Source organism: Pseudophryne corroboree, chromosome 9 (genome assembly GCF_028390025.1).
Source record: "Pseudophryne corroboree isolate aPseCor3 chromosome 9, aPseCor3.hap2, whole genome shotgun sequence".
In the NCBI taxonomy this organism is placed as follows: Eukaryota; Metazoa; Chordata; class Amphibia; order Anura; family Myobatrachidae; genus Pseudophryne; species Pseudophryne corroboree.
Genome location: NC_086452.1, coordinates 129,113,725 through 129,127,698, shown reverse-complemented (window position 1 = coordinate 129,127,698; position 13,974 = coordinate 129,113,725). Strand labels below are relative to the sequence as shown.

The 13,974-nt window shown below is 42.6% G+C and overlaps 1 long non-coding RNA gene across 1 annotated transcript in view; it reads left to right on the top strand.

Annotated features, from left to right (window-relative positions):
• The window catches only part of LOC134956791 (uncharacterized), a 422,559-nt gene extending 411,650 nt beyond the window's left edge, over positions 1-10,909 (top strand). The window contains exon 3 of the long non-coding RNA XR_010186175.1: positions 10,803-10,909. This is a non-coding gene — a long non-coding RNA (uncharacterized LOC134956791). The remainder of the gene's footprint in view (positions 1-10,802) is intronic.
• The last annotated feature ends 3,065 nt before the right edge of the window (positions 10,910-13,974 follow it).

The window sequence follows — 13,974 nt, the reverse complement described above, 5'->3', positions numbered from 1 at the left end:
GCACATGCACACTAGTCTCTGTGGCAGTGCTAGGATCCCCTGGTGACCCTAGTGCCCAGTGTCTACAGCCCTGCCGACACAACTTACTAACTCTATCCACTCTTACAGTAGCAGGTAAGGACGCATTAAGAGAGAAGGGGCCTGTGTGCAGTCTCCATCTGGACACCCTACTCTCTAACCAGCAGCACCCTAGTGAGGACTAGTAGACTTTTCCTATTGTGCATGCACAAAACACCACGAAAATGGCCATTGTGCCATTTTCCTATGATTTGTGCAGCTCTGCCACTGACGATGTGGGACTCCAGAAAATTGGGTATAAAATAAATGGGTGCAAAGTGTGCAGTGTGGGCCCCACGTGGACACATGAGCCCATGAACACTTTATACCCTGCACCCATTATAGATATGCCACTAGTAGCAGGAATATAATCAGTCCCTATCAGTCTCAGATGCCATAAGTATCCTCCATTAGACTGTAGTCCACATAATGCTAAAGCACACTGGGACTTAGGGCCTAATTCAGACCTGATCTCTGTTGTGCAAATTCGCTAGGCGGCAATTATCGATGGACTGTGCATGTGTATGTATCGTAATGCACATACGCGAAGCCAAACTGTGAAATAATTCAGCATCTTTTTTGATTACTAGGCATTCACAGGTTTTACTGACAGGAAGTGGATGTTTGGGGATGGTAACTGGCCGTTTTCTGGGAGTGTCAGGAAGAACGCAGGCATGCCCAAGCATTTTCAGGGAGGGTGTGTGACATCAGCTCCTGCCCCGATCAGCCTGTTTCTTTCACACTGTAGGAGTAGGTTCTGGGCTACACACAGACTGGATTTGCAGCTGACCGGCGTATGCAATGTTTATCACCCGACATACACAGACTTGCATGGGGCGGATTTTGACTCTGTCTGGGTGGTGACTGATGGCAAACCTCTGCAAATTTGCAGAGGAGCGATCAGGTCTGAATTAGAACCTTCAGCTGGTCATACACCTGAAGCTTTATTGTCCAATCTGGCTGGTTAGAATGAAAATCTGGTAATGCATGAGAGCAAATGACAATTGACCATTTGGTCCCAAACACTGGAAAACAGACAAAAATGGTCAATCAGACAAATTGGTTAAATCCAGTTGATTTAACCAAACTGTCTGAAGGACCATTTTTGTCAGTTTTACGTAATTTAGGAGCAAATTTTCAATTGTCATTTGCATCTATACATTACCAGATTTTTATTCCAACCAGCCAGATCGCACAATAAAGCTTTAGGTGTATGGCCAGCTTTAGAGTCTTATACAAAATATTTCTGTGATTTTCCATAAAACTGTGTTTTAAATGCCTGATTGTTCTGCCGGCATAATATTTAGGACAATCACAATGTTGCAAATAGATCACAAATTCAAGTCAACACTTTTTTAAACTTACTATTACCTAGCTGATCACTCCTACATAGGAAGTCACATAAGTAGTTCTGCTCAATATGTGATTACATTACACATAGTTTTTTCCATTTTTAAAGAAACCAAGGGGCCTTTATGGAAGCTAGATTTCCACATAACATGCATCCTCTTCACATAACTGATGTGATAAAAGTACAATGCATACACAGGCAGGGGTGCCGAGAGGTAGGGGTATGTACTTATTACCCGGGCTCCAGGTCTGATGGAGGGGCCCACTGGGGGCCCAGGTCCCCATCCCTTACCTGGAAAAAGCAGCTGCAGATCTTCTCCTCAGCCCATCACATGCTGCAGTGTGGGCAGGGAGGTGCTCAAAATACACATTTTTCTGTATTTTTTTTTCTATGGGTGCATGGCTTTGCCTGCTTTGATTAGGCTATATATATATATATATATATATATATATATATATAAACCCTAAGTGCCAGGGACACTATAAGCAACTTTGTATGCAGCTGTGATGTGAATAAGATGCTAATTTCAAGAAACAATGTGAACGTCTGGGATTTGCATGGTGGAGATTGTAAGTGGTGTCAAATGACCCAAAAGGGATTTGTAATTAAGGATACATTTATACATATGGAATGAACCTACTCTAATCATACACCGAGTATTGTCATTATCCAGCTGCACATCCGTTGTGAGATTTGCAGTTCGCCCATGGTAAAATGCCACAACTGTGAAAGTTCTACTGTCCCATATGGCCTGAAACTTCATAGTCACATTTTTCCTTCCACTATATTGCACGGGTCATTACAGCCAAAATGTTATGCACACAAAATGTCTATATGCTGAATGGAACTCCTCTACTTTGTGTATATATATATATATATATATATATATATATGTGTGTGTGTATATATATATATATATATATATATATATATCTTACCCACTGAGCTATATAACATGTTGTACAGCTTAGTGGGGCAGTTTGAAATACCACATTGGTCACAGGAAACCATGTGGTCTCACAATAATTATATCATTGAGTACTGTCCTGAGTGTTTGGAGCCTCATACATTATTTATCTGCAGCGTATGTTCTGCACCTATCAGTGACTGACCTGTCAGCTGCTGTCAGATGTACAGTAGATTACCCTGAAGCCGTACTTCTAACATTGTCACTGGGCAAATTGGGAAAATATTTTGGTTGAAAATTGCTGTTTCTCAATGGGGAATATCTAGAGCATGATAAAGTGATTAAATGCCTCCACAGTAACCCTCCTTCATGAAAAAAATCCATTGTATTACCACATGTACCAATCATATTATTATTCATGTTAATAAATGTATGCAGAAACATTTACTTACAAGTTCAGCTGTCAGCGCAAAATACAATTTTTTAAATTCTTGGAAATTGAAAGCTTTACCCTGTAAAAAATATGAATAATAATGTAAGTAAAAAAATGCTTAAGTAGGACTTTATGTTTATTGCATTAATATGCAAAGGGGTATGTATACACATACTGTGTGTGTATATACACTAGAGATGAGCGGGTTCGGTTTCTTTGAATCCGAACCCGCACGAACTTCACTTTTTTTTCCACGGGTCCGAGCGACTCGGATCTTCCCGCCTTGCTCGGTTAACCCGAGCGCGCCCGAACGTCATCATGACGCTGTCGGATTCTCGCGAGGCTCGGATTCTATCGCGAGACTCGGATTCTATATAAGGAGCCGCGCGTCGCCGCCATTTTCACTCGTGCATTGAGATTGATAGGGAGAGGACGTGTCTGGCGTCCTCTCCATTAGAATAGAGATAGATAGATTAGATAGAGAGAGATTGTGCAGAGTCGCAGACAGAGTTAGTTTACCACAGTCAGTGACCAGTGCAGTTGCTAGTTAACTTTTATTTAATATAATATATCCGTTCACTTCTCTCTGCTATATCCGTTCTCTGCCTGAAAAAAAAAACGATACACAGCACAGTCAGTCACACAGTGTGACTCAGTCTGTGTGCACTCAGCTCAGCCCAGTGTGCTGCACAGTCATCAATGTATAAATTAAAAGCTTATAATTAATTGTGGGGGAGACTGGGGAGCACTGCAGGTTGTTAGCAGGAGCCAGGAGTACAATTATATTAATTAACAGTGCACACTTTTGCTGCAGGAGTGGTGACCAGTGCCTGACCACCAGTATAGTATTGTTGTATACTACTAATATCTCTTTAAATATCAACCAGTCTATATTAGCAGCAGACACAGTACAGTGCGGTAGTTCACGGCTGTGGCTACCTCTGTGTCGGCACACGGCAGGCAGTCCGTCCGACCAGAATTGTATTATTTATTATTATATACCTACCACCTAACCGTGGTTTTTTTTTCATTCTTTATACCGTCATAGTGTCATCCTAATTGTTACGAGTATACTACTATCTCTTTATCAACCAGTGTACAGTGCGGTAGTTCACGGCTGTGGCTACCTCTGTGTCGGCACACGGCAGGCAGTCCGTCCGACCAGAATTGTATTATTTATTATTATATACCTACCACCTAACCGTGGTTTTTTTTTCATTCTTTATACCGTCATAGTGTCATCCTAATTGTTACGAGTATACTACTATCTCTTTATCAACCAGTGTACAGTGCGGTAGTTCACGGCTGTGGCTACCTCTGTGTCGGCACACGGCAGGCAGTCCGTCCGACCAGAATTGTATTATTTATTATTATATACCTACCACCTAACCGTGGTTTTTTTTTCATTCTTTATACCGTCATAGTGTCATCCTAATTGTTACGAGTATACTACTATCTCTTTATCAACCAGTGTACAGTGCGGTAGTTCACGGCTGTGGCTACCTCTGTGTCGGCACACGGCAGGCAGTCCGTCCGACCAGAATTGTATTATTTATTATTATATACCTACCACCTAACCGTGGTTTTTTTTTCATTCTTTATACCGTCATAGTGTCATCCTAATTGTTACGAGTATACTACTATCTCTTTATCAACCAGTGTACAGTGCGGTAGTTCACGGCTGTGGCTACCTCTGTGTCGGCACACGGCAGGCAGTCCGTCCGACCAGAATTGTATTATTTATTATTATATACCTACCACCTAACCGTGGTTTTTTTTTCATTCTTTATACCGTCATAGTGTCATCCTAATTGTTACGAGTATACTACTATCTCTTTATCAACCAGTGTACAGTGCGGTAGTTCACGGCTGTGGCTACCTCTGTGTCGGCAGTCGGCAGGCAGTCCGTCCATCCATAATTGTATTATTATTATAATATATACCACCTAACCGTGGTTTTTTTTTTCATTCTTTATACCGTCATAGTGTCATACTAGTTGTTACGAGTATACTACTATCTCTTTATCAACCAGTGTACAGTGCGGTAGTTCACGGCTGTGGCTACCTCTGTGTCGGCAGTCGGCAGGCAGTCCGTCCATCCATAATTGTATTATTATTATAATATATACCACCTAACTGTGGTTTTTTTTGCATTCTTTATACCGTCGTCATAGTGTCATACTAGTTGTTACGAGTATACTACTATCTCTTTATCAACCAGTGTACAGTGCGGTAGTTCACGGCTGTGGCTACCTCTGTGTCGGCAGTCGGCAGGCAGTCCGTCCATCCATAATTGTATTATTATTATAATATATACCACCTAACCGTGGTTTTTTTTTCATTCTTTATACCGTCGTCATAGTGTCATACTAGTTGTTACGAGTATACTACTATCTCTTTATCAACCAGTGTACAGTGCGGTAGTTCACGGCTGTGGCTACCTCTGTGTCGGCAGTCGGCAGGCAGTCCGTCCATCCATAATTGTATTATTATTATAATATATACCACCTAACCGTGGTTTTTTTTTCATTCTTTATACCGTCGTCATAGTGTCATACTAGTTGTTACGAGTATACTACTATCTCTTTATCAACCAGTGTACAGTGCGGTAGTTCACGGCTGTGGCTACCTCTGTGTCGGCAGTCGGCAGGCAGTCCGTCCATCCATAATTGTATTATTATTATAATATATACCACCTAACCGTGGTTTTTTTATACCACCTAACCGTGGCAGTCCGTCCATAATTGTATACTAGTAAACTATCCAATCCATCCATCTCCATTGTTTACCTGAGGTGCCTTTTAGTTCTGCCTATAAAATATGGAGAACAAAAAAGTTGAGGTTCCAAAATTAGGGAAAGATCAAGATCCACTTCCACCTCGTGCTGAAGCTGCTGCCACTAGTCATGGCCGAGACGATGAAATGCCAGCAACGTCGTCTGCCAAGGCCGATGCCCAATGTCATAGTACAGAGCATGTCAAATCCAAAACACCAAATATCAGAAAAAAAAGGACTCCAAAACCTAAAATAAAATTGTCGGAGGAGAAGCGTAAACTTGCCAATATGCCATTTACCACACGGAGTGGCAAGGAACGGCTGAGGCCCTGGCCTATGTTCATGGCTAGTGGTTCAGCTTCACATGAGGATGGAAGCACTCAGCCTCTCGCTAGAAAACTGAAAAGACTCAAGCTGGCAAAAGCACCGCAAAGAACTGTGCGTTCTTTGAAATCCCAAATCCACAAGGAGAGTCCAATTGTGTCGTTTGCGATGCCTGACCTTCCCAACACTGGACGTGAAGAGCATGCGCCTTCCACTATTTGCATGCCCCCTGCAAGTGCTGGAAGGAGCACCCGCAGTCCAGTTCCTGATAGTCAGATTGAAGATGTCAGTGTTGAAGTACACCAGGATGAGGAGGATATGGGTGTTGCTGGCGCTGGGGAGGAAATTGACCAGGAGGATTCTGATGGTGAGGTGGTTTGTTTAAGTCAGGCACCCGGGGAGACACCTGTTGTCCGTGGGAGGAATATGGCCGTTGACATGCCAGGTGAAAATACCAAAAAAATCAGCTCTTCGGTGTGGAGGTATTTCACCAGAAATGCGGACAACAGGTGTCAAGCCGTGTGTTCCCTTTGTCAAGCTGTAATAAGTAGGGGTAAGGACGTTAACCACCTCGGAACATCCTCCCTTATACGTCACCTGCAGCGCATTCATAATAAGTCAGTGACAAGTTCAAAAACTTTGGGTGACAGCGGAAGCAGTCCACTGACCAGTAAATCCCTTCCTCTTGTAACCAAGCTCACGCAAACCACCCCACCAACTCCCTCAGTGTCAATTTCCTCCTTCCCCAGGAATGCCAATAGTCCTGCAGGCCATGTCACTGGCAAGTCTGACGAGTCCTTTCCTGCCTGGGATTCCTCCGATGCATCCTTGCGTGTAACGCCTACTGCTGCTGGCGCTGCTGTTGTTGCCGCTGGGAGTCGATGGTCATCCCAGAGGGGAAGTCGTAAGCCCACTTGTACTACTTCCAGTAAGCAATTGACTGTTCAACAGTCCTTTGCGAGGAAGATGAAATATCACAGCAGTCATCCTACTGCAAAGCGGATAACTGAGTCCTTGACAACTATGTTGGTGTTAGACGTGCGTCCGGTATCCGCCGTTAGTTCACAGGGAACTAGACAATTTATTGAGGCAGTGTGCCCCCGTTACCAAATACCATCTAGGTTCCACTTCTCTAGGCAGGCGATACCGAGAATGTACACGGACGTCAGAAAAAGACTCACCAGTCTCCTAAAAAATGCAGTTGTACCCAATGTCCACTTAACCACGGACATGTGGACAAGTGGAGCAGGGCAGGGTCAGGACTATATGACTGTGACAGCCCACTGGGTAGATGTATGGACTCCCGCCGCAAGAACAGCAGCGGCGGCACCAGTAGCAGCATCTCGCAAACGCCAACTCTTTCCTAGGCAGGCTACGCTTTGTATCACCGCTTTCCAGAATACGCACACAGCTGAAAACCTCTTACGGCAACTGAGGAAGATCATCGCGGAATGGCTTACCCCAATTGGACTCTCCTGTGGATTTGTGGCATCGGACAACGCCAGCAATATTGTGTGTGCATTAAATATGGGCAAATTCCAGCACGTCCCATGTTTTGCACATACCTTGAATTTGGTGGTGCAGAATTTTTTAAAAAACGACAGGGGCGTGCAAGAGATGCTGTCGGTGGCCAGAAAAATTGCGGGACACTTTCGGCGTACAGGCACCACGTACAGAAGACTGGAGCACCACCAAAAACTACTGAACCTGCCCTGCCATCATCTGAAGCAAGAAGTGGTAACGAGGTGGAATTCAACCCTCTATATGCTTCAGAGGTTGGAGGAGCAGCAAAAGGCCATTCAAGCCTATACAATTGAGCACGATATAGGAGATGGAATGCACCTGTCTCAAGTGCAGTGGAGAATGATTTCAACGTTGTGCAAGGTTCTGATGCCCTTTGAACTTGCCACACGTGAAGTCAGTTCAGACACTGCCAGCCTGAGTCAGGTCATTCCCCTCATCAGGCTTTTGCAGAAGAAGCTGGAGGCATTGAAGAAGGAGCTAACACGGAGCGATTCCGCTAGGCATGTGGGACTTGTGGATGCAGCCCTTAATTCGCTTAACAAGGATTCACGGGTGGTCAATCTGTTGAAATCAGAGCACTACATTTTGGCCACCGTGCTCGATCCTAGATTTAAAGCCTACCTTGGATCTCTCTTTCCGGCAGACACAGGTCTGCTGGGGTTGAAAGACCTGCTGGTGACAAAATTGTCAAGTCAAGCGGAACGCGACCTGTCAACATCTCCTCCTTCACATTCTCCCGCAACTGGGGGTGCGAGGAAAAGGCTCAGAATTCCGAGCCCACCCGCTGGCGGTGATGCAGGGCAGTCTGGAGCGACTGCTGATGCTGACATCTGGTCCGGACTGAAGGACCTGACAACGATTACGGACATGTCGTCTACTGTCACTGCATATGATTCTCTCAACATTGATAGAATGGTGGAGGATTATATGAGTGACCGCATCCAAGTAGGCACGTCACACAGTCCGTACTTATACTGGCAGGAAAAAGAGGCAATTTGGAGGCCCTTGCACAAACTGGCTTTATTCTACCTAAGTTGCCCTCCCACAAGTGTGTACTCCGAAAGAGTGTTTAGTGCCGCCGCTCACCTTGTCAGCAATCGGCGTACGAGGTTACATCCAGAAAATGTGGAGAAGATGATGTTCATTAAAATGAATTATAATCAATTCCTCCGCGGAGACATTGACCAGCAGCAATTGCCTCCACAAAGTACACAGGGAGCTGAGATGGTGGATTCCAGTGGGGACGAATTGATAATCTGTGAGGAGGGGGATGTACACGGTGATATATCGGAGGGTGAAGATGAGGTGGACATCTTGCCTCTGTAGAGCCAGTTTGTGCAAGGAGAGATTAATTGCTTCTTTTTTTGGGGGGGTCCAAACCAACCCGTCATATCAGTCACAGTCGTGTGGCAGACCCTGTCACTGAAATGATGGGTTGGTTAAAGTGTGCATGTCCTGTTTTGTTTATACAACATAAGGGTGGGTGGGAGGGCCCAAGGATAATTCCATCTTGCACCTCTTTTTTCTTTTCTTTTTCTTTGCATCATGTGCTGATTGGGGAGGGTTTTTTGGAAGGGACATCCTGCGTGACACTGCAGTGCCACTCCTAGATGGGCCCGGTGTTTGTGTCGGCCACTAGGGTCGCTAATCTTACTCACACAGCTACCTCATTGCGCCTCTTTTTTTCTTTGCGTCATGTGCTGTTTGGGGAGGGTTTTTTGGAAGGGACATCCTGCGTGACACTGCAGTGCCACTCCTAGATGTGCCCGGTGTTTGTGTCGGCCACTAGGGTCGCTAATCTTACTCACACAGTCAGCTACCTCATTGCGCCTCTTTTTTTCTTTGCGTCATGTGCTGTTTGGGGAGGGTTTTTTGGAAGGGCCATCCTGCGTGACACTGCAGTGCCACTCCTAGATGGGCCCGGTGTTTGTGTCGGCCACTAGGGTCGCTTATCTTACTCACACAGCGACCTCGGTGCAAATTTTAGGACTAAAAATAATATTGTGAGGTGTGATGTGTTCAGAATAGGCTGAAAATGAGTGTAAATTATGTTTTTTGAGGTTAATAATACTTTGGGATCAAAATTACCCCCAAATTCTATGATTTAAGCTGTTTTTTAGGGTTTTTTTAAAAAAACACCCGAATCCAAAACACACCCGAATCCGACAAAAAAAATTCGGTGAGGTTTTGCCAAAACGCGGTCGAACCCAAAACACGGCCGCGGAACCGAACCCAAAACCAAAACACATAACCCGAAAAATTTCCGGCGCTCATCTCTAATATACACACATACAGTACACACATTTAATTGTAATAGAAACTGCAAATATCTTAAAGTACCAGTGTGAATGGTCCTTGATAAAGATTCATTTTGTTTCTATTTCAAGTTACAGGGATAGGTATAGAGAATCTCATTCACTTTCATTCCATTCTATAATTTTGGCTAATGGCATATTTTGTGTTTTGTGATCAAATCTGTTTCGCCCTGCTTTTCTAGTCATGGATAATTTGCATCCATAAAAAAAAAAAATATATATATACACACACACATACACATACATATATATAATACTGCTGACAAAGTCAAAACTAATTAGCATATCATGTGCAATGTTGCACCTAAATCGTAAACTATTGCTATAGAGCAGTGGTTCTCTTACTTAGTTCCTCAAGGTACCCTAACTGTCCAGATTATACAGCAATCCATGCTTGTTCCCAGATGCGATACTCAGACTGACTGGGGTATAATTAAAACATCACTGCTTAAGCATCTTTAAAATCTGGACTGTAAGTGTACCCTGAGGACTAATTTTGAGAATCACAGCTCTAAAGCAATAAAGTGCTTGTTAATTACAAGTTTAAACTTGTCATTATGGAAATTCCTTATTTTCACTCTTCCTATTCTGTGTAAAAAAAGAGATTTGGTCTCATCCAAAAATAGGTGTCTTAATTTTTCAATGGGGCATACTGGCAGGAATGCAAGTGCTTCATGGTTGTGAATTTTGTTTTTGTGTTCATCTGTATTTATCACTGATAATGTAAAACATAGAAATCAGCTTATTTACAGTACCGCATTTTCAGGACATGCACAGAGGAAGTTTTGAAGTGCTGTAACCAGTTTTCCAGTTTTCTATTGAAAAATACAACAAGAAATAAAACATAAGCTAGTATATTATATTTAGAAAAAGTTCACATGTGACAAAATAAAAGGAAAATAAAGATAGAAAATAAATGAGATGGAAAGGAGGATCTACTGGAAAGCATGAAAAGACATAGATAATGTGCATGAGATGAAAGGGGGCAGATGATAAATGCAAGAAGGGAGGGAGGGTGAGAAGAGGTAATAAAGACTGAATCAATGTATATATTTCATGTAAATACAATACTACTTACTACAAACGTAATTGACAAGCATGCTGATTTATCCCCAGGTTTCTCTACACACTTTGGATCAGGAACGGAATCAGCACCTAATATGTCATACAGTAATTAAACAGATAATAATATTTACAGAGGGTAAAAGACAAACATTAAAAAAATAAATCAGTCATAAACTTACAGATGATGTTTTATTCCTATTACATACTTACCTGCCCCCTGAGAGAGGGTTACACCAACCAGCATAAACACTGTGATGAGCATCATGTTGAACACCTGAGATCAGCACACAGTGTATATGGCAGCCAGTAAAAGGCTTCTGCTTTTATACTATTAAAAGTCGCTGACTTCAAAAACATGAGCATGTCATCATCTGCTGGAATGTGTCCAAACCAATGGTGTACTTAATGTACAGAAATACTGCTCTAAATCTTGCTGGCAGTAACTAAACATTCCTTGTGTGCCAACATTTCTCCATTCAGGGATAAATGCAAACATCAATAAGGTAAAGGTAATTCCTTACATACACATTACACATACATGTGTCACTTGTTGAACCACAAGTGCCCGCATGCCTGGACATCAAGTACACATTGTCTAAATATTTAAGTAATTTATTAAATAAAAACACCCAACACAGCCATTGTTTTCACATTTATTACTTACAAAATATCAGTGTATTGGAAGCGCATCATGTTCAGACTTCAACATCTCCAGCTTGGACTTCCAGCTTTCATGTACTTCCAGGTGAGTGGAGCCATTCATTTACTTGTAAATACTGCCTTTATATAAATTTAATGGAGCCAGAGCATCATTGGTGACAGTATGATTAGAGCTACAGAGCTAGCGATGGGGAATGGGAACTCTCACCCGTGCACTGGATACATAGATATCACATGCAGCGTCAGGGAGAGGCTGGCTCATGCTGGCTGGTGTGACAGCTGGTGGTCATTGAGCAGCCATCTTAGAGGAGAGATAGTGGCTGGAGGCTGTAAGCAAGAGAAGGGGTTTTACCAGAGACAGCGCCGTTCTCAGTAACTGAAGATAGCCGCATCAACAGTCGTAGTAGAGAAACAAGAAAGGATAACAGCTGCTACTGATGCACAGATGGTCAGCCCTTGAATCACTGGAGAGGCCTGTAGAAAATTACCCTGTACAGACCATGTGTTTTAGTTATCCATTATTCCAGATGTCACAATACCTTGTACACTAGGGTGCAGCAAGACGTGTAATTAATAAATAGGTGCTGGCTGCCATGTACACAAAGAGAGACTTCTACATAGCTTAAAAGATTGGATGCTGCAGACAGAAGCAGCCTAGACACTGATCTACTTGAGTAATAGTTAATTACAATGTGAATTAGCTGCTTGTTGCTCAAGATAAATAGTTGGTGCACATATAAAACAGCTTATTACTATTAATTGACAGCTGCAGCTCATGGACTAGTGAAATAGGCACAGCCGGATTAAGTGGGTCCATTACAAAAGCTATACCTAATAAAGCAAATGGCTGTCAGTGACCACGTTATGTAAAGGAACAAAGTTATAGACCATCCAGTAAACCTGTTATTGGGCTATTGCTTGTAGATATTCAAAGCTCGAGGCTCTCCAGGAATCAGTCAGCAAGATACTAAAATCATCAAAGGCTATGTTTGCTACCCAACCAACGGAGAATTGTTACAATGTAAATTTAATGTCTACAGAAGGGAAAATCAGTAAACTACCTGGATAGACAGAGTCAGCGGTATTCAATATTCTTTAAGCTCTTGTTAACTTTATCCAAATCAGAATTCACACTGTTTCCTAGGAAATAGACTATTTGGAATAAGTCCACTCAGAACTCTTTCTATAACTTATAGAGGTAATACGGGCCCCAATTGTATATGATTATTCTAAATATAATAATTATTATACATTGTAATGTTAATGCGATAAGTCTGTCAAGAGCATCTATGTCTGTCTGTTCTAAATGATTCATTCTGGGATGCTAATCTAAATTGTTGTTGAGAGTGATAATCATTTAAACATCTTTGCACCAGAGGAAGCTTCACTGAAGTGTCCCAGTGATATAAATTAAATCCTTTGCAGAAGATGGTATAATTTATGACTGAGCGTATCAGAACTGAATTGTATTGTGTTAAATGTTGTAGTGAAAACTTATATATAAAAGAAAAAGCGCTCAAATCTAATGAACATATATTTAGGTACACATGTCAGCAACACAGTGTGCTAATAATTCATATACCACTTTTAATACTAAAAGTACACAAATATTAAAATCACATAATCCACAGGATAAGAGTCACAAGTGGGTATAGGTATATATCAATCACAAATGGGTGCAAAATTGTGTCCTTGTGCCCCCTTCTATGGTCTGTTCCTATGGGTTAAATATAAATGTCCTGTGTAGAAGTGGTGCCAGGCCTGGATGAACTCAATTGACCAATGGCATTGTCCAAATACGTGGGTATAGTTACCGGTCCTGAGGTATTTGCCAGGGTGAGATCCAAGGAGTCCCTTCAACCATAAATGTTTGGACCGCACACAGATGAAAAGTCCACAGGAATTTTGTCCAAATGAACAGGAAACACAATCTTGCTGCCCACTGACCGGAAGGGGGGACATCTAGTTAGAACTTAGTTTTATAGGATTTCATGATACTTGCCTAGGTGGGTGTCACACAGGCAGACTGTGTAAGGGCTCAGAATCACAGAGAAAACCTTAATAAAAACACAGATTTTTAATAGCATATAAAATCATATAATAAAGTACAACAATGAAAAAAGGTAAAAACAAATCTCATATGAGCTAAATGACAGAAGTGTATGATAGCTCTATAAATAAACAGATTGCATAAAACTAGGGATTCCCTGGAAGTCCCAAAGAGCTAAGCAATAAGTTCATATATTTATTATAGTTACCACTATTGCTGGTATTAGGTGGAGACTCTCAGGATAGTCAGTCTCTGACACCTTAATCCATATTGTGTAGCCCGTGAAGGAGTAAATGTGTGTCTTGGGCTACTCCCCTCCACCCGCCGCAGATCTCTGCTGGTGGGACTGACCGCGGCTGTTGAAGCTGTCATTGGAGGGCTGCGGGCTACGTCCCTCTGCCCGCTGCCGCCCACCGCAGATCCGCGCCACCCGCCGCCTATCACAAAAGGCAGCTTGCTGTTTGCTAAAGTTTGCTGGAGCCGCGCGGCACGGCATGATGTCACGCCAGTCAG